Source organism: Rhinolophus sinicus, linkage group LG02 (genome assembly GCF_036562045.2).
Source record: "Rhinolophus sinicus isolate RSC01 linkage group LG02, ASM3656204v1, whole genome shotgun sequence".
Taxonomy (NCBI): domain Eukaryota; kingdom Metazoa; phylum Chordata; class Mammalia; order Chiroptera; family Rhinolophidae; genus Rhinolophus; species Rhinolophus sinicus.
In genome coordinates, this window is record NC_133752.1 from 170936580 (window position 1) to 170963701 (window position 27122).

The window sequence follows — 27122 nt, forward strand, 5'->3', positions numbered from 1 at the left end:
GTGAAAAGAACCAGAGATTTTGAAGAAGAGAGAAGTATTAGCAGGTCTTCTGGTAGCTACTTAACAGTTTGCTTGAAATATTTCAAGGCTTTCAAAGTCTATAAAGAAAGATTAATTTTGTGTGGATGCCGAGAAGCGACCTCCCCGGCGAGCACAGCGCAGACTGAGCGCTCCCTGACACCGCCTCCGACCAGATCTTATAGGACCAGAAGCCGCACCAGTCATACAAGTTCAAAGAAGTTAATTTGATCTTCACAAATCAAATGATGTAGGCTTTAGAGTTAAGCAGATCTAAATTTTAAATTTGACGTCAGCATTGGCTTTAGCAAAAGGAATGAAACTTCGGAGCTTCATTTTCCTAACATGCTAAATAGGTATAATAAGCTCTATCTCATTTTAAGGATTAGAAATAATATATAAAAAGTGCTTAGTTCCTGCATAGGTAAATATTCAATAAATAATCATGATTATACATAAATTGATAAAAAGTGGAGATTTCCAACAATGGGAAGATTCAAGTGAAAGGTGGTGTGGAGGGAATATTGGAGAGAGGATTCCTATTTAAGATAGGGGACTGGACTTAAGACCTATCCCAACTTTTAGCATAATGGTTTTCATTTCCACTTTGGCCTGAAATCTCCTTTCCCCTCACTGTTTTTTCCTTGTTTCACAAAACAAGCAGGTCCAATTTATTTTAATCAACTTTATAGTCTTTCGTTGACTTCTGGAAGTCAATTGACTTTTGAAAAGTTAGAACAGGAGGGGAGCATAGCTTTGAGGAATGAAGTGTTTTAACAGTAAAAAAAATTACAATGTTCATAGATCAGAGACTTCTCATTTAGTGGTTCGGTGAGTTACTCAGGGAGGAGGCAAATGTTACAGGGTTGGTTAAGTTACCAACTGAGGCACTAACTGAAAGAAGCTTCCACTACTTCAAACCACATCAAACTCTTGGCAAGAGCAACGTGAAAAATGTGATCCAGGTCAGGTGTGAAGCGGGTCTGGACTTGCTGGCTGGAACTAAGGACAGGAAGTTTGGAAACTCCCAGGGACCGCATGGAGGCCCTTGGATGCCACCAGTTTACAGCATGAGTTGAGGAGACAAAAAAGAGGGCAGCCACAAAAGTGGTGAAATAGGTTGGAGGGCCCCAGAAGCAAGATGAAAGCTGGCGGGTCCTATGGGCTTACAGCCCACAGAACAGTGTCCTTGAGTTGTGCACCAGGACCCCGGGCATCAAATCTTGCCCGGGGGCGAACCTCTCTATCCGTGTCTCCCAGCTGCTAGTCAGTCCTGCTAGGGCACTTCTGGAAAACCTGTAGGCTGCCCGCAACCTTGGTCCGGCTTTGATCGCAGTCTTGATAACTGGGCGCGGTGCCCTGCCTCCTTTGCTCCGGCCCGTCTCCCGCCCACAGGGTCCCACCAGCCTGTTTGCCTCCAAGCGCTGGGGGTCGACCAGATACTCCGGGGCTCGGCTGCAGGCAAGACCCGGAGAGCGGAGTTCGCTCCTGGCCGCAGGGCGCGCTCGCGCGCGCTCGCTCGCTCCCTCCTCACAAGGATACTGGGCATGCGCGGCGCGCGGCCGGCTCTGGCTGGGAGCTGGTGAGCGGGCTAGCGGGCGGGCAGAGCCAGACTTCATAGGCTGCGGCGGGCGAGGCGGTGTCGGGGAGCGCTCGGTGTGCGCTGTGCTCGCCGGGGAGGTCGCTTCTCGGCAACTGGGCGCAGACAGCGGCTTGGCGGCTCGCGGAGCTCCGGGAGGGCGCCGGCCGGCCAGATCGGAGGCTTTCTCCTGGCCACCTCCTGCCTCGTCTGGGCTGGAGGCGCCTCCAGGGAAAGCCGCGGCCCCGAAGGCGGATCGAGGTAAGAGCCCCTCGGCGAAAGGCGCCCGCCGGGGTCCGAAGGTTTGAACTCTCCCTCGATTTTAAAAATCCGCCTTTGTGTGCTTGGGTGGAACGGTGCCAGGCGCCGCGTCCGCCTTCATTCACTTTGACTGCTTTCAACTGGTGTCGGGAGAGCCAGGTGTGCGCGTCCGCGCGCCGGTCCTGCTGCTCCCCGAGCCGGTGTCCACCCTCCGCCGCCCGCCCGGCGCCGCCCGCCGCACCGCGGGCTCCGGGAGAGGTGGGCAGAGAAGATTCCCAGTGTCCCTGTAATATTTCCTGGTAACCTGAGCTTCCGCAGATACACCTGCGCTTATCTGGGCGGTGGGGCGACCACAGAACGAGTATTCTTCTCACCGCTTATCTTAGACTTGGGGTTTCCAGCGCTACCCTCCCCACCCCCATTTAGGGGAGGTCTTTTCAAATTGACACTCTGGGGCAAGGTCCCACCATCGCATGTGTCCTCAAATTAATATAGCTCATTATTTTTGATGAGTTGTCACTTCTAATTCCTGTTGACTTTCTTGGCTCGCTCCACTTTACTACTCATCATGGTACTTTTGGGAAGAGGGCCTTTCTGGTGTCTCTGTCAGTTAACGCCTTTTGAGCGTATTTCCCCACCCATGTAGACTCTGCTTGCGCCTCCTAAGCTCACTCTCTTTACTTTGCTTTCAAGGACTACCTGTATGCAGATTCTTTGCACCGATTGTTCGCCTCCTTTTCATTGTTTCTCAAATCCTTCCTTTCCCTGAGTACCCAGAATACTGCTGGAATCTCGTTGCGGGTAGGACGCTGTGGTATTATCATTTGAAATCTATGAATGTCTAGGGCGGTAGAGCATTAGGAATTGGAATCCTCCTTTACACAATATATTTCAATGAAATATATTGTTGCTTTGCTTTTAAAGGCTTCAGTTCTTGCCTCAGCTAATAAGAGGAATAGCAAATATCTTACGAGTTCAGATAAAACTTGGTTCCAGATGTACGTGAATACTTTGATTTTGGCTTTGTTATTTTGGGGAGATAGGAGAGAAAGGATTTCCAGAAGTCTTCTTTATGTGTATGTATATAACAACAAAGCAACAGTGTTGCGTACTGCTTCTAATTTATTTCCAGTGAATGGATACCATTCTTTTACAGGGACTTGGGTTTTGGAAAGTGTACACTAGTAATTTAGATCATGTGGTCGTTGAAATTAAAGTCAATGTCATCCCCAGTCACCTAGGATAGATTTTCTATTTGACTTGGAGTTGCTCGTCTGGAAAATTTTTGCTCATGGGTTCACACTTTTACTTACAATTTGAAAAATAATGCATTTTATAGACTTGGCTGGTAAAGGGTAGGCTAGAATGTATCACAAATGTAATGACATATTATAGAACGCCTTTAGTGCAGACTTCATAGATTAAGACTTCTTAAAATTCCACAAGTTATTCACTACACGACAGAAAAAAAGAAAACTTGCCTTTAAGTCCACTATTCTGAAATAATAACTTTTTATAATATTTGGTACATTCTCTTTGAAATCTTTCTTTCCTCCTACTTTCCAATGTCATTCAATATTATTAGATAGCAATTTTCAGCCCTTTATTAGTAGTGGGGGAATACTTAAAATTAAGTGGTATTTAGGGTGATGTATTTTCAAAATTATTCATTCTTGTTTGTTCCCTGTGAGGAATCTAATGGTTAATTTTGAACACTTTGCTTGTTAATCAAATGTAAAGATTTCATGGTGTTTTTATTTCTAGCTTTTCTTGCTTTCAATTTTTTATCTATGCTGATACTTTTCAGATATCAGTCCTTTTCTATGCTATGACATAGATTTTCTATTTTTTGCTTTTAATATTTTTATTTGCTACATTTTAAAATCCTAGTCCTAGCCTTTTCTTACACTATACTACGCACACGTTCCCCACTGCTTTTTCTTCTTTCTCTACTGACTCTCCTATTTTTTTCAATTACCTTTATTAATTCTGCAGCAGCTCACTTGAACCATGGTTTATGTAAGAAAATATAGTATCTAAAATAAAAGATAATAATTTTTTTTCAAGTTCTCTCTTTAGATGCTTGACATTTGTTGGATGAATATTTTAGCACTGATTTGATTTATATAAAATATAGGTTAGCTTTTCTGAGTTGTAGTAAACATATTTGGTAGTTATTTAGATCATCAGAAAACAACTTCAGTTAATGATAGGTTACAAACTTTCAGACATCTGCAATGGTACATAAGAGGAAAAAGTGGAATTTTAGTTAAAGTACTTCAGCTATAATATAGCCCTGCTGGGAATTACTGCATGAAATTGTTTGCAGCTGTTAGTGATTGAAAATATTTTCTTAAGAAAAATCCTGTAACCGAATAGTTGTAAACATTTTAAGTTTAATATATGCAGGGAAGGTGTGAAGTTCCTCAGTGCTTCACTATACAGCTTCTTCAGTGTTTTTTAGGTACATTCTTAAATGAGATTTTTTACACATATATTTTATTTTTTAGATCAGCTTTAGATTTGCAGAAAAAATGTAAAATTAGTACAGTGACTTCTTGTATACCCCCATACTCAGTTTCCCTTCTTATTAACATCTTACGTTAGTATTTGTTAAAATTAATGAACCAGTATTGGTGCTAAATAAAGTTTATACTTTATTTAGATTTCCTTAGTTTTTAATCTAATGTCCTTTTTTTTCTGTTCCAGGATCCTACCATGTAGGATATTGTATTACACTTAGTTGTCGTGACTCCTTAGGCTCCTCTTGGCTGTGACAGTTTGTTAGACTTTCTTTGTTTTTGATGACCTTCACAGTTGCGAGTTGTACTGGTTAGGTATTTTTCAGAAGGTTCCTTTATTGGAATTAGTCTAATGTTTTTCTCTTGATCAGACTGATTTTTTGAGTTTTGGGAAAGATCACAGAGGTCAAGTGCTATTTTTATCACATCATATAAAGGGTACATACTATCGACATGATTTATCACTGTTGATATTGATCACCTGGCCGAGGTAGTGTTTGTTGGGTTTCTGCACGGAAAAGTTACTCTTTTCTTTGTTTTCAGGCTGTACTTTTAGATAGAACTCCCTTTGCACAGCCCGTGCTTAAGGAGTGGAGAGTTATGCTTCTCCTTCTTGAGTGTGCAGTATCTATGTAAATTATTTGGAATTCTTCTGCGTGGCAGATTTGTCTCTTCTCTCCATTTATTTATTGAATCATTTACTTATATCGATCTGGACTCATGGATATACCTATATATACCTTTGTGTATACACACACATGCACACACACACACGCACATTGCACTTTGGGTTATAATCCTATACTGTTTGTTGCTTAAATTGTTTCAGCTTTGTTCATTGGGAGCTCTTTCAGTTGGCTCCATAATTGAGTTGTGTTTTTTGTTGTTGTTAACTTCCTTACTTTCTAGCGTTAAAAGATGTTCCAGGCTCGTCTTATATATTTCCATTTCCTCCCCAGTCCGAGATTCAGCCAGAAAGAATCTGGTTCATTTTCTTGGGAAATGGTATTAGAAACCAAGATGTGGGTGCTAGGTGTTCAAGTTGCTACTATGGTGTCATTGCTTCCAGGCCCTCATTTGACAGCAGGAAAGACACGTGTGTATACAAACCTATGTATATATACACACGTATTTCTCTATGTAACCATGCATATCATATTAAGCCAAATATGAGTTCATGTGGATGTCTCTTACACTACCTAATCCATTACCACCTATATAATTCTGCCTTTCTCTCCTTCCTTATCTGTAAACTTACTCCAACAGTGAGAAGAAACCTGGCTCCCACCATCTGCCATCCATTTACTTAATTTTTTAATTGCATTATTGAAATTGTTAGCCTGTGCTCCCTTTATGGAGAATGGGAAACAACTTTATCAATTAGAGTACAGTGCTTATGTGCACTTTCGTTTGCTTTTAGATCACTCCCTTTCCTTCTATCCCCTTTAGTGAGGTTATTGCAGAAATCTGCATTTCATCCTGGGATTCCCTGACCTTCTAAATGATTTTTTTTTAAATTTGAATACATTAAGGTTCCCTCTTTGTTCTGTAAAGTTCTATGGATTTTTACAAATGCATAATTTAATGTATCCATTATTACAATATCAGAGTATCATACAGAATAACTTCAACACATTAAAAATCCCCTATGCTTCCTCTGGCAACCCTCTTCCCCTGGCAACCACTGATTTGTTTTTACTGTCTCTATAGTTTGCCCTTTTCCAGATGTCATATAATTAGAATCACACAGTCTTGTCAGATTGGCTTCTTTCACTTAGCAATATGCATCTAAGATTCATTGAGATTTTCTTGTAGTTTGATAGCTGATTACTTTTTATCACTTAATATTTCATTTTACTTTTTATCACTTAATAGATTTGTATATCTATTCATCTATTGAAGAACATCTTGGTTTTGTCCAGTTTTTGGCAACTATGAATAAAGCTGCTAACAATATTTGTGGGCAAGATTTTGTGTAGACATAAGTTTTCAAATCAGTTGGTTAAATACCTAGGAATGTGATTGTTGGATCCTATGGTAAGATTATGGTTAACTTTGTAAGATATTGCCAAACAGTTTTCTAGAATGACTACCATTTTGCCTTGCCACCAGCAATGAATGAGAGTTCCTGTTGCTCCTCATCCTGGTCAGCATTTGATGTCAGTGTTTTGAATTGTATGCATTCTAATAGGTGTAATATCTCATTATTGCTTTAATTTGCCATTTCTTAATGACATTTGATGTCAAGCATCTTTTCATATCTATTTCCTATTTGTATATTTTCTTTGGTGAAATGTCTGTTCTGAACTTTTGCCTATTTTTCTTAATTGTTGAGTTTTAAGAATTCTTCATATGTCTTTTTTGATACAAGCACTCTACCAGGTAAGTGTTTTGCAAATGTTTTCCTTCCAGTCTGACCTGTCTTTTTAGTCTTTCAACACTGATTTTTTCAGAGCTAGTTTTTTAAATAAAGGCCAACTTATGAATTTCATACATAGAATTTTGGTGTTGTATTTAAAAACTCATTGCCAAACTCAGGACCACCTAGATTTTATCCTTTTCATTTTCCCTAGAAGGTCTATAGTTTTACATTTTTGCATTTAGTTCTATGATACATTTTTAGTTAATTTTTGTAAAAGGTATAAGGTCTGTGTCTAAATTTACTTTTTTGCCTATGGACTTCCAGTTGTACCAGTACCAAGTAAATGCGATTTTTAAGTCAGATTATAAATTAGCTTTAAGATTGAAAGGCAAGTGTTTCTATTTTATTTTATTTTGTACAAAATTGGTTGAAAGAAACAGTTGAGAAATGACTTAGAAATTAAAATGAATACTACACATAGACTGTGTGTTGAGATTGGTTCTTGTATGTGATACGTACAGTCGTACCTCTGTATCTGCAAGAGATTGGTTCTAGGATCCCCCAAGGGATATCAAAATTTGAGAATGCTCAAGTCTCTTATATAAAATGACATAGCATATAACCTGCACACATCTTCCTGTATACGTTAAATCATTTCTAGATTACTTATGATAGCTAATACAATGTAAATGCTATATAAATAGTTGTTATACTGTATTGTTTAGGGAATAATGACAAGAAGAAAAGCCTGTACATGTTCAATACAGAAGCAACTATTTTAGACCTAATTACATAGTAAATGTCAGCAACAACGTAACTTTTTTTTTCCTGAATATTTTTGACCCACTGTTGGTTGAATCAGTGGATGTGGAACCAACAGATATTGAGTGCCAAATAATTCATTTCCCTCTTCCTCACTAACTCAGATTTTTCTTTGTGGAAAATGGAATTATTAATGCAGATTAACATCTGTCATTTCTTTTGGATCTAACCATAGGAAATAATAAAGATTTCTTTTTCACAATGAGGATCTGAAATAGGGGATTTGCAGGGTGTATACTGAGAAGAGGCAGATGATGTATGTGCCATCTAGAAACTTGAGCCTTAATTATATGGTCTTGAATCTTATCCCATGTCACTACTCTTGCAACAAGTGGTTTTTTTCAAGTACCTTTCTTTTGATAAGCACTTTGTGTTGTTGACATTGGGGCCAGTGGTATTTGTTGTTACACTACAGGTAGAACCAGCAGCCTTCAATAAGTATCCAGAGAGATATCACATAATAAAACTAGCACCTATGGTGTGGACGAGTGTTATATACATGATTTCTTTTAACTCTTACAAGAGCTCTTTAAGGCATGTCTCCTTATTTCCATGTTAGTGGTAAGAAATAGGATCATAAACATAAAGTGACTTGTCTCTGAAGTCAGAGAGACCTTATCTGCCTTAGATTTCATAACTAAGAAATGGAAACAATGATAGTAACTCCTTGACACAGTCGTTTGCAGTAGGTTAAATGAAAAAGAAATGTATGTATATCCCAGCACATAGATGAAGGGAGAGGCTCACTGTGGCTGAAGGAGTCAGAAAAGTCTTTACTGTAGGATGTGACATTTGAGTTTTATAGGATGAATTTTTGAGGCCCAGATTGAGAGTGTGAGGTGGGACTGTAGGGTATTCCCGGCAGAAAGATGAATACGTTTGAGGTGTGGGCAGAATGGGTGGACATGATGGGAGTGGTGGGAAATTGTGCACAATCTCATAGAGTCTAAAGGATTATTAGAAAGAACTGAATAACCAGTTGTTTTTAATTTTTATGAGTAATACAATAGAGTATTCATTACATTGTAGGAGGAGAGAATAACAATATCATACCTGTTTTAAGAATTGCGTGAATCTCCTAATCATATGACTTTCTGAATATAGTCATTTATGTATTAAATAAATTCTTGTGTTCTTTTTCAGTCCTGTACTACTCAAGTGATTTTATTAAGAAAGAGGACTTGTGTATTTTGGGGTGAAATCAGAGGTCCTGTCTCAGACCATGCTTATATTTTGTAGCATAGCAACATTAGAATGTAACATCCCGCTAAGGCACAATCTAGTCCTAATTGAGCCAATTCAGAATTCTAAGAACCATGAACAGTTTCTGATCACAACCTGAAACATAACCCTTAGGAATGTACTAAAATAATGTGTTAGTGAATGAATTATGTGTTTGATAAAAGGTCAGAGTTCTACAGTTGAAAAATTGTGTTTTTAACGTAAGGGGAGAAGAAAAAAAGGAAACAAAAAATAGAAAATTGAAGATCAACAAAAGGAAGAGAGGTTAAATGTAAAGCAAGGGAAGAACTTTTTAAGTCTTTTAATGAAGTCGATATGAATTTAATTTTATTTAGAAAATTTTATTAACACAATTAGAATATCTGTTAGAATATTACCACTTGAATTTCTTATTCTTGAAATATATGTATTACTATTATATTATTGATATATTTACTGGTGTAGTTGCAACAATAGGATGTTTCCATTGTCTGAAATATGTTTGTGACTATCAAACACTATTTTTTTTCTGTTGATGCTAATATTTGTAATGTTTTGTAATATTGTAGTTGTTTCTGTTTTTCTCTAGAAAATAAAATATTTTAAAAAGTACAACTGGCAAAACAAATCTGTAAAGAAAAGTATGTGTGAAATTTGTCGCTTTTGAAAAGACATTGAATACAATTTAATAATCTACAATGATTTTTACATTTGAAGTTAACGGAAATTTTAGACATGAAGATATAATAAGATGGTTTTGAGTATGTTGACTTTGAAATTTGATGAAAGATATACTAGTGGTAATAGAGAGGGTAGATATATTGAACTTTCATAAGTGGAAGAAAGAACATTACTGTATCCTTGTAGATTCCCCCACGCGCCGCCATACCAGCACCCTCAGTTTGTGTTTGTGTGTGTGTATGTAAGTAATCTCAAATTTCTCTTTCCAGTGTATTTTCAACACTTTAACTGTTTTCTGACTAACTATATACTGAGATTTAAAAATATTACTCTTTAATCTGGAAATATTGATTTAGAAGCCTTTATCGAGTTGTCTTTATTACTTTAGTGTGTTTCTGTACATTATCAAAACTTCTGATGTATATAATCTGTTTATTTTCAGTACTGAATATTATAACTACTGTTAATTTTTTTTTAAAATCTCAGGATCATTTTAGTCAAGCGACAACATTAATTTTGTTGGTAGTTCTTTTATTTAGCTCTTTGGTGGGACCTTGTTAGATTCTGAATAATTTAAAAGCAATGGAATTCTTTCTCTGATAAAAATCTAGTCATTGCGCCAAATCTTGTAGCATTATTCACATGATACTCATGCATGTAAAGGTGTCGAATTCATATGTGTTCCTGAAGGTGTATATTAAAGAGGGTATTTTTAATTATTAAGGAAAATGACCTTCCAAAGATTTTAACGTACATTAATTCACAGATTTGCATAAAGTCTGATCTCTTTTTTTAAATGAATAACAATGATAGCCAAACCTAAGCAACAGTGTATAAAGAATTGTATAAAAAATTATGACTTCATTTAAATTTAGGAATAATCAGTTCTATATTTTATGTATGTTACTATATTTGCTATCTTTGTAGAATTACAGAATAAAGTGTTCAAAGCATCTTTTCTTTTCATATTGTTTTAATTTTCCTATTTTTAAATCCAAAGTATTGAAACAAAAAGTTTAAGCAACACTTTTACTGCAACATCCATGCACTTGGCCATATTTCACATTTTTCCACACTATCTTAAGTCTTGCTACTTTCCCTGGTCTCATGAAGAAAATAGTCTTATAAAAATCTTGAAGCAAATAAATGACCATGTGGGTTTTCCCTCGGCACCCCTTCTCCATCCTGCTTCCCTCCTCCCTGCTTCGCCCCATCCTCTCTAGCCCTGATGTCTGACAGCTTTTTTCAATCCTCAGACAACTTTAGTTGCTAATGTATCTTTCATAGCTTTGCTGTCTTTCCAGTTACTGTTCTAACTCTAACTGCCTGGTGAGATCTCAGTCACGGAGAGTGAAATCTGAATGAAAGACGCATTCATGGTGGTTATGACAGTGAACGTTAAGTTTAGGCTGCCAGAGGGTTTAAAACTAAGGGATGATTGTAGATACAATAAGATGGGGAGAACACCTTCATCTTGTTTGGATAGTGTAAGTAAATTATTTTGGAATCAGTGAAGTCTCATTATGAAGATAATTAAATCTTGTCCAGAGTAAATACATTAACAGTGATTAACTTTAACTGGAATATATCTTAACACTATTTAGTTTTTGTGCTAATTAAAAAAGATCTACCATGGTTTTATTTGTATATTAGAATTTGTGCTACTCACTTTTTTTTTTTTAATGTTTTATATGAGCCCCTTAACACTGTAGGGAATTTTAGAATTTGAATTCAAATCTATCTCGAGTGAAGTCATACAATACAAAAAATAACTTTATACGGAGTACTCCATGGTCTGCTAAAAGGTCTTCGAACAGGAATGAAAGTCTCTTCATCTTACCTCCTCCCCACCCACCTGTATCTGTTACCTACAATTATTTCCATTTTCTCTCTCTGCCAGGTAGTTAATAGAATATTTGAAGAGTGAATTAATGAACTATCACTGTACTACAGAATAGAAGACTTGAAAATATGGCATAATTTAACCCAGTGGCTACCAATTATATTTTGTGTATATTTATGATTTTCAATGGCATTTATATAATCAAACTGAAAAATTCCAAACGAAGGGATAAAATGGTAAAATGATAGGGAATACTAGTTGTGATAGTATCTGGTAGATAATAGAAATAGTTTGGTGGTAGCAAAAGTAGAAACACTAATATTTCTAAGGAACCTATAAAGCAATTTTTTAAAGATTAAATTTATTGGGGTGACAATGGTTAGTAAAATTACATAGGTTTCAAGTGTACAATTCCATATTGTGTTGTAAAGCCATGTTTAGCACTAACGGTGCTGTTCATGAGCTACATATGAGGAACTTTGATTATACTCGTACATACTGTAAAGAAAAATATATTATTTGATAGAAGTATATATTAAATATTTACTCAATAAATATATACAAAATAAAAGGCCTTGGGCTCCAAATATGGAAAGTCTTGTTCTTGAAAGATCTAACAGGCAGATTGTTCTAGCTAACATTGATTTTCTTAGGCTAATGTGGACATTAATTGGATTTTAGACATTAGGGAAACAAATGCTTGCTATCCATGGAAGCTGATCTAGTTGCATGTGTGAGAGAGCATGTGTGAATTTGGGGGGAAGCATTTTAGATTAGGTACTGATCCACACCCGCTGAGTTTTTCTCTCTTCCAAAGGACAGGAGTCTAGATTTTTCCAAGAAATTGATGTGAGAACATGGCATAATTTTTAAGGCCAAAGAAACTAATTCAGCTAAGAGTGATTTTTTTTTTTTTCTGAAAGAACTTTTAAAAGCTTTTAGCTGTGATCATTTCAACATCCTATTTTTCCCCTCTCTAATACTCTTACTAAATGTTTGTTACTGCTCTCACCTATAGCAATTACCGGGATAGATAATATTAAAGTAAAATTTCTTTAAGAGGAAAATTGTAGAAGAGGAATGTGTACACAAATGCATATGGAATGCAATAAAATACGTATTTAACTACTCTTTGTATGTGAGGGTATTTATTGTTTGTTGTAGTGGTGATAGATCTTGTTTGATCCATTTTAACTTTCTCCAGTGATCCTTCTTGTGATGTGCATATATGGCATAGTTGTGTGAGATTAGAGATTTGGCTCAACCAATGGCAGGCCCTTTGGCTTAATTCAGCCCTATCTAATTTCTTGATCCAACAGTCCTGGACATATACCACTTTATTTAATGGAAACTATTTTTTTTCAGTTAATGAAATTTGTCAATAGAGAAATATTAAATAAGTGCCTGGTAAGTGCTAAACATATTACTAAATAATGAAGATACTGTAATTAACAAGAGAGACAAGGTTCTTATCCTTATTTGAGTGCATGATGGTGGAAGCCCAAATTAAAAGAAGCATAAAAACTTAAAAAAAGCATCAAATTCTAGGTAAACTGTCAAAATTGTGGAAAATAAGGAATAACCTTTCTGGTCTCTCCCTCTTTCCCTTTCTCCCACTTCCCCTCCCTCCTTCCTTCTCTTTAATTTCTAATTGAGTGAAGATACTCACATTTTGTGTTATAATTTTTTACATATACTGATACTGTGGATTTATAAAGAAGTCAGCTTCCAAATTCTGTATAATTTTACAATGATTCCACAAAGAAACATTTGTTATTTATGAAAAACTTTGGGAAAAATTACAGTTTACCAGTACTCCCTTTGAAAGATTTTCAGCTATTAAGGTCTATTTAAGGTCAAATCAGATTGAAACTTTTAGGAATGAAGAAGCCATTATCAATAAAACGGAGTCATACTAAAGACCTCAGCCTGATTGTAAAGTGTTAATCTGTAGCGATGGGGAAATATCTCTTATCTTGAATTTGGAATTTGGGTAACTTTAAGACTGCCATATGAAGCAACATTGCCTTGCACTCTTCCGTACTTACAAGAAAGAAAAATGTGGACGACTCCTCCCTTAGTGGACCAAGTGCTTCCTTACGCACCTCTCAGATTACACACAATTGATATGATCCCACAATGTGTTTGGCTCATGTGTTTCTGGTTAGCTACTATGAATGAAAGATTCATAACTATCTATTTCAAAAAAAGCAACAACACAACAAAACAAAAAAACAACAACACAAAAACAAAACTTTTTTATTTGCATTGTAAAGACCTTATTTGTTTGGAAACAGGATCAAGAATTGCTTTTAAATAGTAAGTCAGCATGTGTGGGTTGGACCATGAGTGGCACTGAACTGAAAAAAAAATCATTTTTGTGCACAAAGAAGGTTCTGAGTAAATACTTATCAACCCATTGATTACTATGTTGACTGTAGAAGGATAAGAGTGCCTGAGTATTCCCACATTCTTAGTGATTTGAACCAAATACTTTTGTAGCTTTCATAGAAAGCCTTGCTGACCTTTCCCTTAACTTGCCTATTGGATATTATATAATGGAATCACAGGGAGGAGGAAGTCATACAAACTTTCCAAAGAGATGATCGGAGTCCCCGTGGCAACCTCGTGACCTAATTTTCCAAGCTCTGCTATTTACCTGGAGAGTTATAGCTGTATGCTGTTAGCTTAAATAACACTAGGCTTGTATGTGTGTTGGGAGGTTGGGGAGAGAAGGAGGGATATAAAGGTAGATCTATAAATCCATTTCTGCAGTTTTGCCAAATCAATAACTTAGAAGCACTTTTGTTCGGAAAGAAAGCTTAATTTATTATTTCCTCATTTTGGCTATTCCTTCTTATATGTGTCTCAAACAAATCATTACCAGAGGATCCGATTTAAAAAAAAAAAAAAGATGACATACTAAAAGTTAGTTATTTTTGAAGACTTTTTTTTGTTTTAAAGAAAAAGGTAGTATGTGAACATATTGGTAAGAGATGTGGAATTGTTTCCATGCTCTTCTTCTGCAATAAATCTGTGCATTTCTGGTAGCAGTTCCTCAACTATTCAAATACGATGAGACTGTTTTTCTCTTATGTATTTTATGAATACATGTAATTGATTATGTTTATTAAAGTCACATATGGTTTCAGCCTTTGTTATAAATTTTATAAACTGTTGCTACAAAAATGAGAATTTTAGAAACCAGTACTGCTAATTGCCATCTTGCCTCTATATATACAAGCTACACATGGACAGGAACTTTATTCTTCTCATATATATAATTCATATAATATGTTGAAATATGTTGTGCTAACTTTATTTGCTGGGATAATTGAACTGATACAGACTTGTCAGCTAGCCTTACTTAAATCACACTCTTTTTTCTAATAAGGACTTGTACTTAGGACACTTATTTGCATCTACCATATCATATCTCTCTTTCCACCTTCAACAGTTTCCTAACCTCTCCAGCATTCTTGAAGAAGCTCTTAAACCCAGTTCTAAAATATTTCATGCATCTCCCTTTAACAGGTAATAAGCATACCTTGAATACCAAATTCATCAAGGTATCTCATTCATTTTTCTTCTTCTGAGGATGATTGAAATTCTTTGGCCTTATGATTACCTTCTAGTTCTCAACTTGACTTAAACCAAATTGAAGTCAGAATCATTAATAATAAAAATCAATTTTAATAATTTAGGTTTCTTTGTCATAAAATATATTATGGAGTCAGTTTAAATGTTATTCTCTCTCTTATGTACGTATCTATGTCAAAGTGTTTATACAGTAAGCTCTTGGAGTTCCTGTGTCTCTTGGTGTGGTATTGTGCATATCTGGAAACGATTTTCATAATGTCTTCTAGCTGCTGCCTTATTTCTATCTTGTTCCCAGCTCAAACTCTTGATGAGAAGCTTATGCCTGTTGTTTCCCCTTCCTTACTTTTCTTCCATTAGTGAACCCACTGTAGTCTGGTGCCCGAGCTCATGTCTCTAAGTCATCTGTAATCTTCTGAAAGCCAAGCCAAAAGGAAAACATTTAGTTTTTATCTTTGTTGATTTTGTTGTAGCATTCACCTATAAACTCTTAGAGGACATGGATTGTGTTTTGTCCATTATTGAATTTTTATCCTCTAAAGTTTCTAGTACTTTGTAGATTGTCTATTTGCTGAATGAATGCATGTTTGTAATGAACACTTTTTTTTTTTAAAGAATGTTCTCTTCCTTTGGCTCCCAAGGTACTATCATTTCCTGGTTTGCATCCTATGTTTCCTTTGTTATCCATCTGCACTTAGATGTTAATTCAGAAGCTCTGCTCCATAGGGTTGAATAAGTATCTAAAGCAGGGGTGTCCAAACTTTTTTCAACGTTTTTCACCAAGGGCCATATGCGGTAAAATACACAAACAGCCGGGCCACTCACTTGAGGTGAAGTACGTATTGCCTCACCTGGTTTATTTAAGTAATCTAAATATATTTTTGGAATTTGCTGCGGGCCAATTAACAATGGATTGTGGGCCGCAGTTTGGACACCCCTGGTCTAAAAGGTGTTGCAAAGTGATGATCTTCTCCAGCTCTGGCACTGTTGGTAGCAGGGAGTCAGTATTTTATTTCATTCATTGATTTATTTTTGGCCTCAGTTCATGGTTTTGTGTATAATCTGAACACTCACAAATTGAGAAGTTTTTGAATTTTCCACAGTTCTTTTCTCAGCCTTCATCTCATTTTGTTTCATTATCTTCCAAAGTGACTTCAAGAACTCACACTCTTTCAGTTAGAACATTGACTCTCAATTCTTTATCTTCAGCTGATGCTATTGTTCTCCTGAGCTCTAGTCTTTAATTTCTGACTGTACCTGAATGTTGCACAGGCTCCTGAGACTTCATATGTCCCCAAATATATTTTTTGCCTTTTTCTTAACCCCACTCTCCTCTTTCTGCCCCCTGCTCCTCTAAATGGAGCCACTATTATCGAATGATAACATCAGGGATGATCTGTGAATCTTTCTGGACTCTTTTCCTTATCCACCTCTCTTCCCCACCTTTAAGTGATCAGTCACCAATCCTACTGATTCTTATTACAAAATGGCTGACAGAACACTCCTTTATTACTTATCCTCATTGCTAATCATATTACTACTTTGCTTAAAAGTCTTCAGTGGTTACCCATATGTTCATGATAAAGTCCGGTTGATCCTTATAGTGGCACACAACAAAGACTGTGACACAGCCCCTACTTTCCTTTCAGGCCTCATTCTTCAACTCTTGTACTCCACGGTGCCATAATAATTGCAATTCCCTGAATGTACTTAGCTTCACTCTTCTATGACTTTGCACATGCTGTTCCCTCTGTCAGGAGTTTCCTCTCTGTCAACCTCATCGTCTTGTCTATATCATTTTAGAGTTGGCTTAAAGAACATTGTCTCAGAAAAAAATAATCCCTTTTTTGTGCCCAACTGTTATATTTTAAAGTAGTAATTGTATTTCATTTTATGGTTTATTTACTTGTTTTTCTCTCTAAAAGACACTTGCAAGTAAAAAAACACATCTGAATTATCTTTGGCTTGTGCCTTAACACAATACTGGGTGCACAATATGTACTTAGTTTTTGTTTTAATATATATTCAATGAATAAATGCTTAAACTGCTTTTGGTATTAGTGAGATTCCAACTCCCGCTCTGCACGTGAGCAAAGTATGATAGAAAACTAAGCAGGATTTATTTGTTCTCTGTATGACTGTTTTACCTGCTCTTTTCCCCAGAGCATTCTGGAGGTAAAATTGTAAGGTAAATACAGTTTGTCTGCAATATCATTCTATTTTGCTATCCCTTGTCATTCTTCCATATTTTGTACCAGAGATGCCTCAAGGTTGTCATCCAACTGCCCAAGACATGTCACTGTTACCATCCCTTCTATCTTGTAAAATTTACTATTCGAATTATATCTGGCTGGAGAGCCTGTGATTGATAGATAAAATCCTGGAATTGGGTCAATATGGAAAGTTTTAAAATTGAATCTTTTGCTTCTTGCCCCCATCCTTCATAACCCTCTTTTCCACTAAAAGAAGACTTACACGATTTGCCAATAAGAGATCAGTACCCAGTCAAAACTTAGCTGGAGGTGACTTATTTCATAGTCTTAATTACTTATGAAATCTGAATTCTTTAAGAAAAAATATGCTATAGATAATCAAAATAGATGATAAAGAATCTTAAAATATAAGATATGTGAGAAACTTAAAGATTGTGTAGTCCAGCTGTCTTATTTTACTTGTAAAGAAAGTAAAACCAAGACAGGTCAAATGATTAGTCCTAAGTCACATAGAATTGCAGTGTTAGTCCTAAAATCTAAGCTTCCTAAACCTTCATATGACTGTACTGTCATATGCCTGATGCTCTCTTGAACTTCGTCAAAAAGTTGAAAATTCACTTATTCAGAATATTTATCAGCTATGTATTTTTTTTAACTAGATATATAATGCTAGGCACTGGGGATGCAAATGTTAATACTGTGGCCCTACATGGCTAGAATGAAATCATGGAGTGAGGGAGGCATAAAAGAAGTATTAAAATTATATAATGGTAGTCCATCTACTCAAATTACAGGCCTGTAATATTTAGGCCTTTATTTAAAATCTCTTCATTAAAATTTTAGAACAAACTTACTTAGCTTTTTTTCTAATCCCAGAGCAAAGAGGAAGAAAGAAAATAGAAGGTGATGATGAGGTTCTAGAGAGGTGTATAAATAATGTGAATGAACAGCTGACAGGCTAGGAAGAAAGAGAGCAAAAAATATACACACATTGTATACTGCATACCTCTATATACCATCTATATCAAGCAAAAGAACCCAAGTCATTGCAGACTATATTTAATGAAAGGGAAAAAATATGTTTCACGTGCTAATACACTTTAAGACTATTGTTAAACACATTATGCTACTTGATATTGTCAACCAATGGTTATTGGCATCAGTTCAGCACCAACTTGAATCCCCAGTTTGGGGTGTGGTGAAGAAGAAAACTTTATTTAGTACAAACAGCTCAATTATGATACAGCATGGCTGTGAGAACAGCATACCTGCGAGGTGACCTGGGATCAAGGCAGTCCTCTGGCTAGACAGACCTGCTTTGATCTTCTCCACCTACTCAGGTCCAGTCTGCTCTGATCTGCTCCAGTGAGGTGTCTTTGGTGTTTCAACTCCAGGTAGGGAAATGCAGTATGCAGTCTTTGGTGGAAAAAGGAAGTGTGCTCTATGAGACAGAGGGTTGCTGACTTAGATAGGCAGAAGTTCCTGTTCCTGGGTCCTGATTGGTCGGTCCTCATGCAAATGAAGACTCCAAATTCTTGCAGTTTGATTGGTCCAAAAGGCACTGTCCTGATTGGTCAGAATGGAGCCACTATGATTGATCAGTGAAGATGCTAATGGAGGATATAGCTGTGCAGTTCCAATTGGACGGGGAAAGCCTCAGTCCTATTGGTTGAAATACAATTCCAGGAACTCCTGTATAAGGTCTGGCTCAGATGGCAGCATCACAGTGCAGACAGGCAGGCATGCAGTTCAGTGCAGGAGGCAGGCAGTTTAGGGCAGGCTTCTTCCTGAGTCCCAGTTTGCATGACAGGCTCCGTTGTAGAAATGGCTGGTAGACTTTTTTTTTTTTGAGCCCAGTTAGCCATCAGGAGCCCTTCTGAGTAGGTATTTTCTTTCTCAGGGTCCACAGTGTTTAAAATGTTCAACCATAAAATAACCATCAAGAAATGATTGTGGGCCACAACCTGAACAAAGCATCAATGGGTGAGTGCTCCTTGGGCTGCAGAAGAGTGACATCATCATCATGGTGGAATAAGCATTTTCTATCATTTTCTCCCCAAAGAACATTGATTTTGATAATCACTTATGGTCAGTAGTGCCTTTGTGGAAGCCTGTGAGTCCAGCAGGGAAGTTTTAGCACACCACTGGAGCAAAAAACATCCTAGAATGCATGCATTCCTGAGGATAACAGGAGCAGTTTCACTTTATTTGCATCACCCTTCCTCCAAGGTATCACAGCTCAGTGCCAACAGAGACTTCTTGGCCCATGATTTCTCCCATGGAGGATAGTGAGAGTGTGTGAGTACCTGGCTTCCCCAGGGTGTGGGATGCTGCCAAAGAGAGCCACTTCTTTCTCACCCCATCCAGAATACTGAGTTGAGAATTGCATGACAAAGGGGCAGTGAGAGGTTGGGAAAACAGCAGCCAGGGCTCAAAACAAAATGTATCAAAGGGACACAATTCCTACTAACAACTTTGTAGACCATATCAGGAAGCCCACCCATGAGCCTCTGGGGGTGCAGCGCCTATGGATCTCTACAGTTGGTCCACAGGCACCCCCAAAGCTCTGCATACCTCACCCTCACACAACCCCCTCACACTCTACCTTGTGGCCAGCTCTCTGTGTATGTACCTGAAGTAGCAAGAGTGAATCTTTGCAGATGGCTAGAGAGCACATGAGAAAGCCTGCTTAACTCTTCAGTGTTGGAAAACAACAACAACAAAAGAAAAAAAAACACACGCAGAAACTTGAACATGCAGTACAGCCCTAGGAAAGGCAAAGGGGTAGCTATTACTTGACCTGACTATGCAGAATGTGCAGAAGGCATACGATCTTTAGAATTCACCCACAAAAGATAACAAGAAGTATGGAGCAGGTGTATCCATAGAAAAGATTTGAGAAAACCTCAGAATCCCTAATAAGGCTAACAGAAGGTTTTCTTTCCTGAAGCCAGTCAGTAAAGACTAGAGGATGTGACTGCTTTTTTTTTTTCAAATGCAAAGACAGTGATGCAAGACTTGAAGAAACATGAAAAATCAAGGAAAAATGTCATAGCCAAAAGAACACAATAATTTTCTAGTAAACCCCTTACCAAAACGTAGATGTGCAATTTTCCCAGGAAATGAATTCAAAATAGTTATTTTAAGGAAGCTCAGGGACCTTGAATAAAACACAAAAAGGCAATTCAATGAAATTAGGAAAATAATACATGAACAAAATGAGATTAACAGACAGATAGAAATCGTAAAGAAGAGCCAAATAAGATACTGAACATCACTATCATCAGGGAAATGCAAATCAAAACCATAATGAGATATCACCTCACACCTGTCATAATGGCTATTGTCAATAAATCAACAAATAACAAGTGTTGGCAAGGATGTGAAGAAAAGGGGATCCTCATGCACTGTTGGTGGGATTGTAAATTGGTGCAGCCACTATAGAAAACAATATGCAGTTTCATCAAAAACTTAAAAATAGAACTACCTTATGACCTGGCAATTCTACTTCTGGGTATTGATCTGGAGACATTCAAACATGACTGTGAAATGCTATATTCACCCTATTTCATTTCTCCATTGTTTATAATACCTAATATATGGAAGTAACCTAAATGTCCATTGATAGACAAATGAATAAATAAATTGTGGTACATACTCATATATACAATGGGAGATTACTCAGCTGTAAAAAAAGAATGAAATTTTGCCATTTGTGACAACATGGATGATCCTAGAGGGTATACTGCTAAGTGAAATAATTCAGACAGAGAAAGAAAAATACCATATGATTTCACTTATATGTGGAATCCAAACAACAAAATAAAGGAACAAATAAAACAGAAACAAACTTATAGATACAGAGAACAAATTCATGGTTGCCAGATGGGAGGGGAGTTGGCAGGATGGGTGAAAAGGAAGAAACAGATTAAGAAGTACAAATTGCCAGTTACAAAAATAGTCATGGGGTTGTATTGTACAGCATAGGGAATATAGTCAATAATATTGTAATAACTATGTATCGTGTAGATGTGTACTAGACTTTTTGGGGTGATAACTTTTTAAGATCATATAAATGTCTAATCACTATGTTGTACTCCTGAAACTAATATAATATTGTATGTCAACTGTAATTGAAAAATACATTAAGAAAATGGAAATTCTGGATCTGAAGAATACAATGAATGAAATTTTAAAAAAATGCAATAGAGAGCATCATTATCCAACTGGACCAAGCAGAAGAAAGAATCTGTGAGGTAGGAGACCAATCATTTAAAATATTCCAGTCAGAGAAGAATAAAGAAAAAAGAGTGGAAAAGAGTGAAGACAGCCTAAGTTACTATGAGATACCATTAGGAGAAACAATCTACACATTATTGAAGTCCCAGAAGAAGATGAGAAGGAGAAAGGGGGCAAAAAGCTTATTTAAAGAAATAATAGCTGAGAACTTACCAAATACAGGGGGAGAATTAGACATCTAAATTCATGAATCTCATAATTCCCCTCACCATGAAATTTCAACCCAAAATGTTTTAATCCAAGACATATTATAAAATACTGTCTAAGATCAAAGACAGAAAGAATTTCAAAAGCAGCAAGAAAAAAATTTCTTATATACAAGTGAACCCCATAAAGCTATCAGCGGATTTCTCAGCAGAAATCTTGCAGGCCAGGAGAGAGTGGGATGATATATTTAAAGTGCTGCGAGGGAAAAAAAAAACTGCCAACCAATAGTATTTTACCCAGTAAAGATGTCCTTCAGAAATGAAGGAGAGATAAATACTTTCCCTGAAAAACAACAGCTGAGGGAATTCATCATCACTACACCTGCCTAATGAGAAAGGGTGAAAGGAGTTCTGCAAGCTGAAGTGCAAAACGCTAAATAGTAACATATAATCATATATGTAGAAAACCCTAAATACTCCACTGAAAAACTGTTAGAACTAATTAATGAATTTAGTAAAGTTGCAGGATACAAAATCAACATACAAAAATCAGTTGCATTTTTATACACTAACAAAAAAGTATCTAAAAAAGAAATAGTTCCATTCACAACAACATCAAAAACAATAAAATACTTAGGAATAAATTGAACGGAGGAGGTGAAAGACCTGTATACTGAAAACTGTAAAACATTGATGAAATTAATTGAAGAACATACATAAGTGGAAAGAATAAGTGTTCATGGATTGGAAGAATTAATATTGTTAAAATGCCCTTACCACCCAAAGCAATTTATAGATTCAGTACAGTCTCTATCAAAATTCCAACAGCATTTTTCACAGAAAAATGGAAGACCTGAAAATGTAAAAGACCTAGAAGAAAATAAAGGGAAAAGCTTTTTGACGATTGTCTTGGCATCGACGTTTTTGGATATAACACCAAAAACACTCTCAACGAAAGCAAAAATAAACAAGTGATAATACATCAAACTAAAAAGCTTCTGCATAGCAAAGTAAACAAAATGCAATGGCAACATAAGGGATGGGAGAAAATATTTTTAAACCATATATGATAAGGGGTTTATATCCAATATATGTAAGGAACTATACAACTCAATAACAAAAACAAAACCAAACAAATAATCTGATTAAAAAATGGGCAGAGGAGTCCAATAGACATTTTCCCAAAGAAGACATGTAAATGGCTAACATGTACATGAAAAGGTGCTCACCATCACCAATCAGGAAAATGAAAATCAAAATCACAAGGAGATACTACTTTACGTTTGTTAAAATGGTTATCATCAAGAAGACAAGAGATAGTGTTGGTGAGGATGTGGAGAAAAGGGAACGCTTGTGACTCTTGGTGGAAATATTAACTAATATAACCATTATGGAAAATAGTATGGAAGTTCCTTAAAAAAATAAAAATAGAACTACCATATGATCCAGCAACCACACTACTGGACAAGTAATTGAAGGATGTAAAATTAGGATCTTGAAGAGATATCTGTACTGCTATGTTTACTGTAGCATGATTCACAATAGCTAAGACATGGGAATAACCAAAGTGTTCCTTGACAGATGACTGGATAAAGAAAATGTGGAAAGAAGGAAATGCTGCCATTTGTGATAACATGGATGGATTGAGGGCATTAAGTCTGACACAGAAAGACAAATACTGTATGATCTCACATGTGGAATCTGAAATAGTCAAAACCATAGAAACAGAATGGTGGTTGCCCAGGGCTGGGTGACATGGGGAGATGTAGGTCAAAGGGTATAGACTTCTTATAAGATGAATAAATTGTAGGAATCTAATGTACAGCATTGTGACTATAGTTAATAATATAGTATTACAAAATTGAAATTTACTAAGAATAGATCTTAAATGTTTTTATCACACAAACCAAAAAAATGATAATTATGTGAGGTCATGAAGGTGTTAACTAAAGTTATTGTGGTAATCATTTTGCGACTTATATGTGTATCAAATTACCACATTGTACACCTTAAACTTATATAATGTTATATATCAATTATATCTCAATGAAGCTGGATAAAAAGATAAGTGATTGTTATATTTAATGTTATGTAGAAAGATTGGCAAAATAAAGGCATTAATAAGATTGTTTAAATGACTAAATAAGAAATATCTTACAAAATACTATACAAATATATACATCATTACAATAATAAATATATTTTAAATTTATACACAAATAGACAAAAATAATCAAAATAATTAAGAATTATTTTAAGAGGTACTCTGTTATGTGGAAAAATCATTTATGTGGAAAAGCTGCATTTTATAACTGAAATCGATTGAAGAGTGATGTATTATATAATTTCTGATACTGAGAAGCTACTTTTTGACTTATAGCTATATCTCACTAGAGGTATACATAAAAAATTTTGAAGAGTAGTAACTTTAAAAAAAAACAAGGTTTTTTTTATTTATTTATTTGTTTTTTGGTCCAATGACAAAGTTAGGTCTGGCTTATTGTAGCGACCCTGTAACAGTGTTGACTGAGTTGAAGAAAGTTCTTATGCTTGAAATTACTTTCCCAAACATTGTTAAAAATATCCTCAGGTGAGTTTGCAAAAATTTATTTAATCCTCAATAGAGCTGAATTATAGTGACTAAAGTTTTCTGTTTTCATAATAGGAGCAAAAATCATAAAACCCATCTGGGAACCTGAGAAATATATCCTGCCCTTATTGTTGCCAAAAACTCTTGAATAATTGTGTCTCTAGCTTTTCTCATGTGCTTAAACAATCTATTTTCCCCCATGAGAATTTTCATTTCTCTTTCTCACTGCTGATTCAAGGGTAAAAGAACTTTTCTTGCCAAAAGAAGATACTCTTTTTCTGCATGATAAAGTGATTAAGTTGGTTTATGTCATTTCAGCTCTCCTGATCTTAAAATGTTTATGCTGTTTAAGTTTGTGTTGTGTCATTTTTTTTTTAAGCATCCTAAACTATTCCTCAAAGTTTCTTACATGCGGATACATTGATTCCTTTTTCAGATAATCTACTAAAGTGATGTGACTGAAATTAAACTGAATTAGGGACTGGTGGTAAAATGTTCTAAAGTTAAAACAAGAAGGCAAAACACATGAAGGACAAAAGTTCAGCCATGTTTCATGGGAGAGTTTTGCTCTTTCTGGTGACAAAGTGTTATTGTGGATTGCTTGGGCTAGGACTTGTACATTGGCTGCTATCCAAAACTCGAGCTCCCTTGTCTTTGTATGGAGTGGATTGGAATCCACAACTCTCCAGAGAGCAAAGTTTTTCCACTTCGGAATGCTAACCTTGTGCTTGTTTCAGCCCTCACTTGGTGTTTGGACAAAGCTTACTCTTCTTATATTCAGTGGCTTATTGCCTGGAGTTCGAAAAGAAAGTTATGATTGGATGTCACTTGAGTTTTGTGTTTCCTTTGTCGCTTGAATGACTTGTATGTGATAGGTATGTTTACCCTAATTCATTTCCAGAGGTGTAAAGAAAAAGGAAGAAAGAGTGAAAGGAGTTTGGGATAACTTGTTTATGTTTGCTCTTTTGCGTTTATGATTAAATTATACAAAATAGTTTTATTTTCTTCCTTCTTTTGTATTTTGAAATTAGTGCTCAATAATGGCATAAATAATCCTTACAGTGAGTTAGCTTCATAAATAGTTCAATGCTAGGAAGAATTTCTAGCCCAAAAGAAGAACACATCTTTGACCCCTTCTCCTTTAACTGCCATTTCCAATTGGTTGTCAAATTCCGCTACTTTTACATTAAAATTAACCCTTTGCCTTTGTCCTATCTTCCCTATGTTCACTATTTTAGGGCCACATAACTATTTTCTTAAACTCTTACCTTCTAAATGGTCTCTACAGTTGCCTCAGTCTTACTTCAATTCATTCTAATTAGTACCTCCAGTTCAGTTTTGCTAAAGCCGAGCTCAGATTTTGTCAATCCATTTAAGTCCATTACTTCAGAAAACTGCCAACAAAGATTCAGTTTAGTCACTCCATAACCTGGTTACTTCCTTTCATTTTAATTTTGGCCTCATTACTCTTTTTCCTATCAATTACTGATTAGCCAAAGTGAAGTACTATACTCTTATTCCAGAATACTTCAGTCTTTGCAATTTCTCTGCCTTTGGTGTCTCTCAACCTTATCTGCCTTATTTGGAATGTCTTTTGACCTTATCTGCTTATGCAAATCTAAGCTATCATTTGGCAAATCTATTCTATGCCATTACGGAATAATCTTTACCTTCTCTGATTGCTTTTCCCCCCAGTGTGTTTTCTCAGGATCCTTTGGCACTTTTCTCCCCTCTCCCCCCTTCTCTGTGTGTGTCTGTGTGTGTAAAATGTATCTTACCTGCCACCAGCTAATAAGCTTCTCCAAGGTAGGCTCCATATCTGGTTTTTACTTTCGGACAGGGCACAGGACGTAGAGTGGTGATTTTTTTTGTGTGATAGAAGCTCAATATATGTTTGTTAAATGATGAAATAAATAAATCTCTTGTACATTCCATCATGAGTTTTGTACCAATAACACCTCAACTCTAAATCTGAAAAGGAAAATTATAATATTAGCCACAGTTTTCACTGAGCCTAAATTGTAATTCACTGAAAAAGTTTGATCATAGAGACAATTGCAATGTACTCTGTTATTTAGGATTAAGCCTCTGGCAAACGTGCCTGTTTTTCAAGTTCTTCTTAGTCTTTTAAATTTGGACTATGATTATTCCCTTTAAACATCTCACAGACTTAATAAGTGAGCCATTGTTTTAAAGTTTTTTATAACTTACTCTATGAAGAAACTGAACTCTTAAAATAAAAGGTGATTAAAGGAGAGAGTATTTTGATTTCACACTTTCCTTTACCAACCATTCCTGTCATTTTAGAGTACAATTTTTAAGGTTTGTGTAAAACACCAACTCTGTGTAAGACAATGAGACCTTTCTGATACTTTCATTAACCAAATTCTCATGAAGAGGGCCTCAAAAGCCATCCTTCGGCACATTGTTTTCTATCAAGCTCCATGGTAGTTATGAATATGTTTAATAGTATGAGTGATGGTAGCCATTCTTTTTCTAATTTATTTTGCACAATTTGCTTTGGTAAAATGAATTGAATTTTCACTGTTGCTTGTTCAGGTATTATTTTTTAAGTGATTATTAATCCACATTTTTATAATGAATAACATCCAATTAAAAATATCAACATTACAAATAATTATGGCCCTGGACCTATTTTTGGGTATGCAGCTGCTGAAAGTAAACCAAGTGTAACTGCAAAAAAAATCTGAAAAATTATGAAACATGGCTTTGGTCAGCATACTCAGGAAATTTTTGTACTGTATTCAATTAATTTTACTCTGTATTCAGATTCTGGTGTATGCTAGCATTAGACAAAGGATTAGCAACATGGTGACTATTTAGAGGTGTTCCTTGTTTGAGAGAAATTCAACAGAATCTTGAATATTTTCATGACGTGTGGAATAATTTTATAGCGACTATTTTAAATCGTAACTGTATTTTATATGTTAATGTCTTAAAATGTGTT

General features: G+C 36.0%; 1 protein-coding gene across 11 annotated transcripts in view; it reads left to right on the top strand.

Annotated features, from left to right (window-relative positions):
* The first annotated feature begins 1628 nt into the window (after positions 1–1628).
* EPS8 (EGFR pathway substrate 8, signaling adaptor) overlaps positions 1629–27122 on the top strand; it is a 166456-nt gene continuing 140962 nt past the window's right edge. For 8 of the 11 annotated variants that reach the window (XM_074325975.1, XM_074325976.1, XM_074325977.1 and 5 more), the window contains exon 1: positions 1722–1858. The gene's annotated coding sequence lies outside the window, so the exon portion shown is untranslated. Of the gene's footprint in view, positions 1859–27122 lie in introns of all 11 variants that reach the window. The other 3 variants (XM_019744787.2, XM_074325979.1, XM_019744786.2) reach the window with 2 other exon arrangements.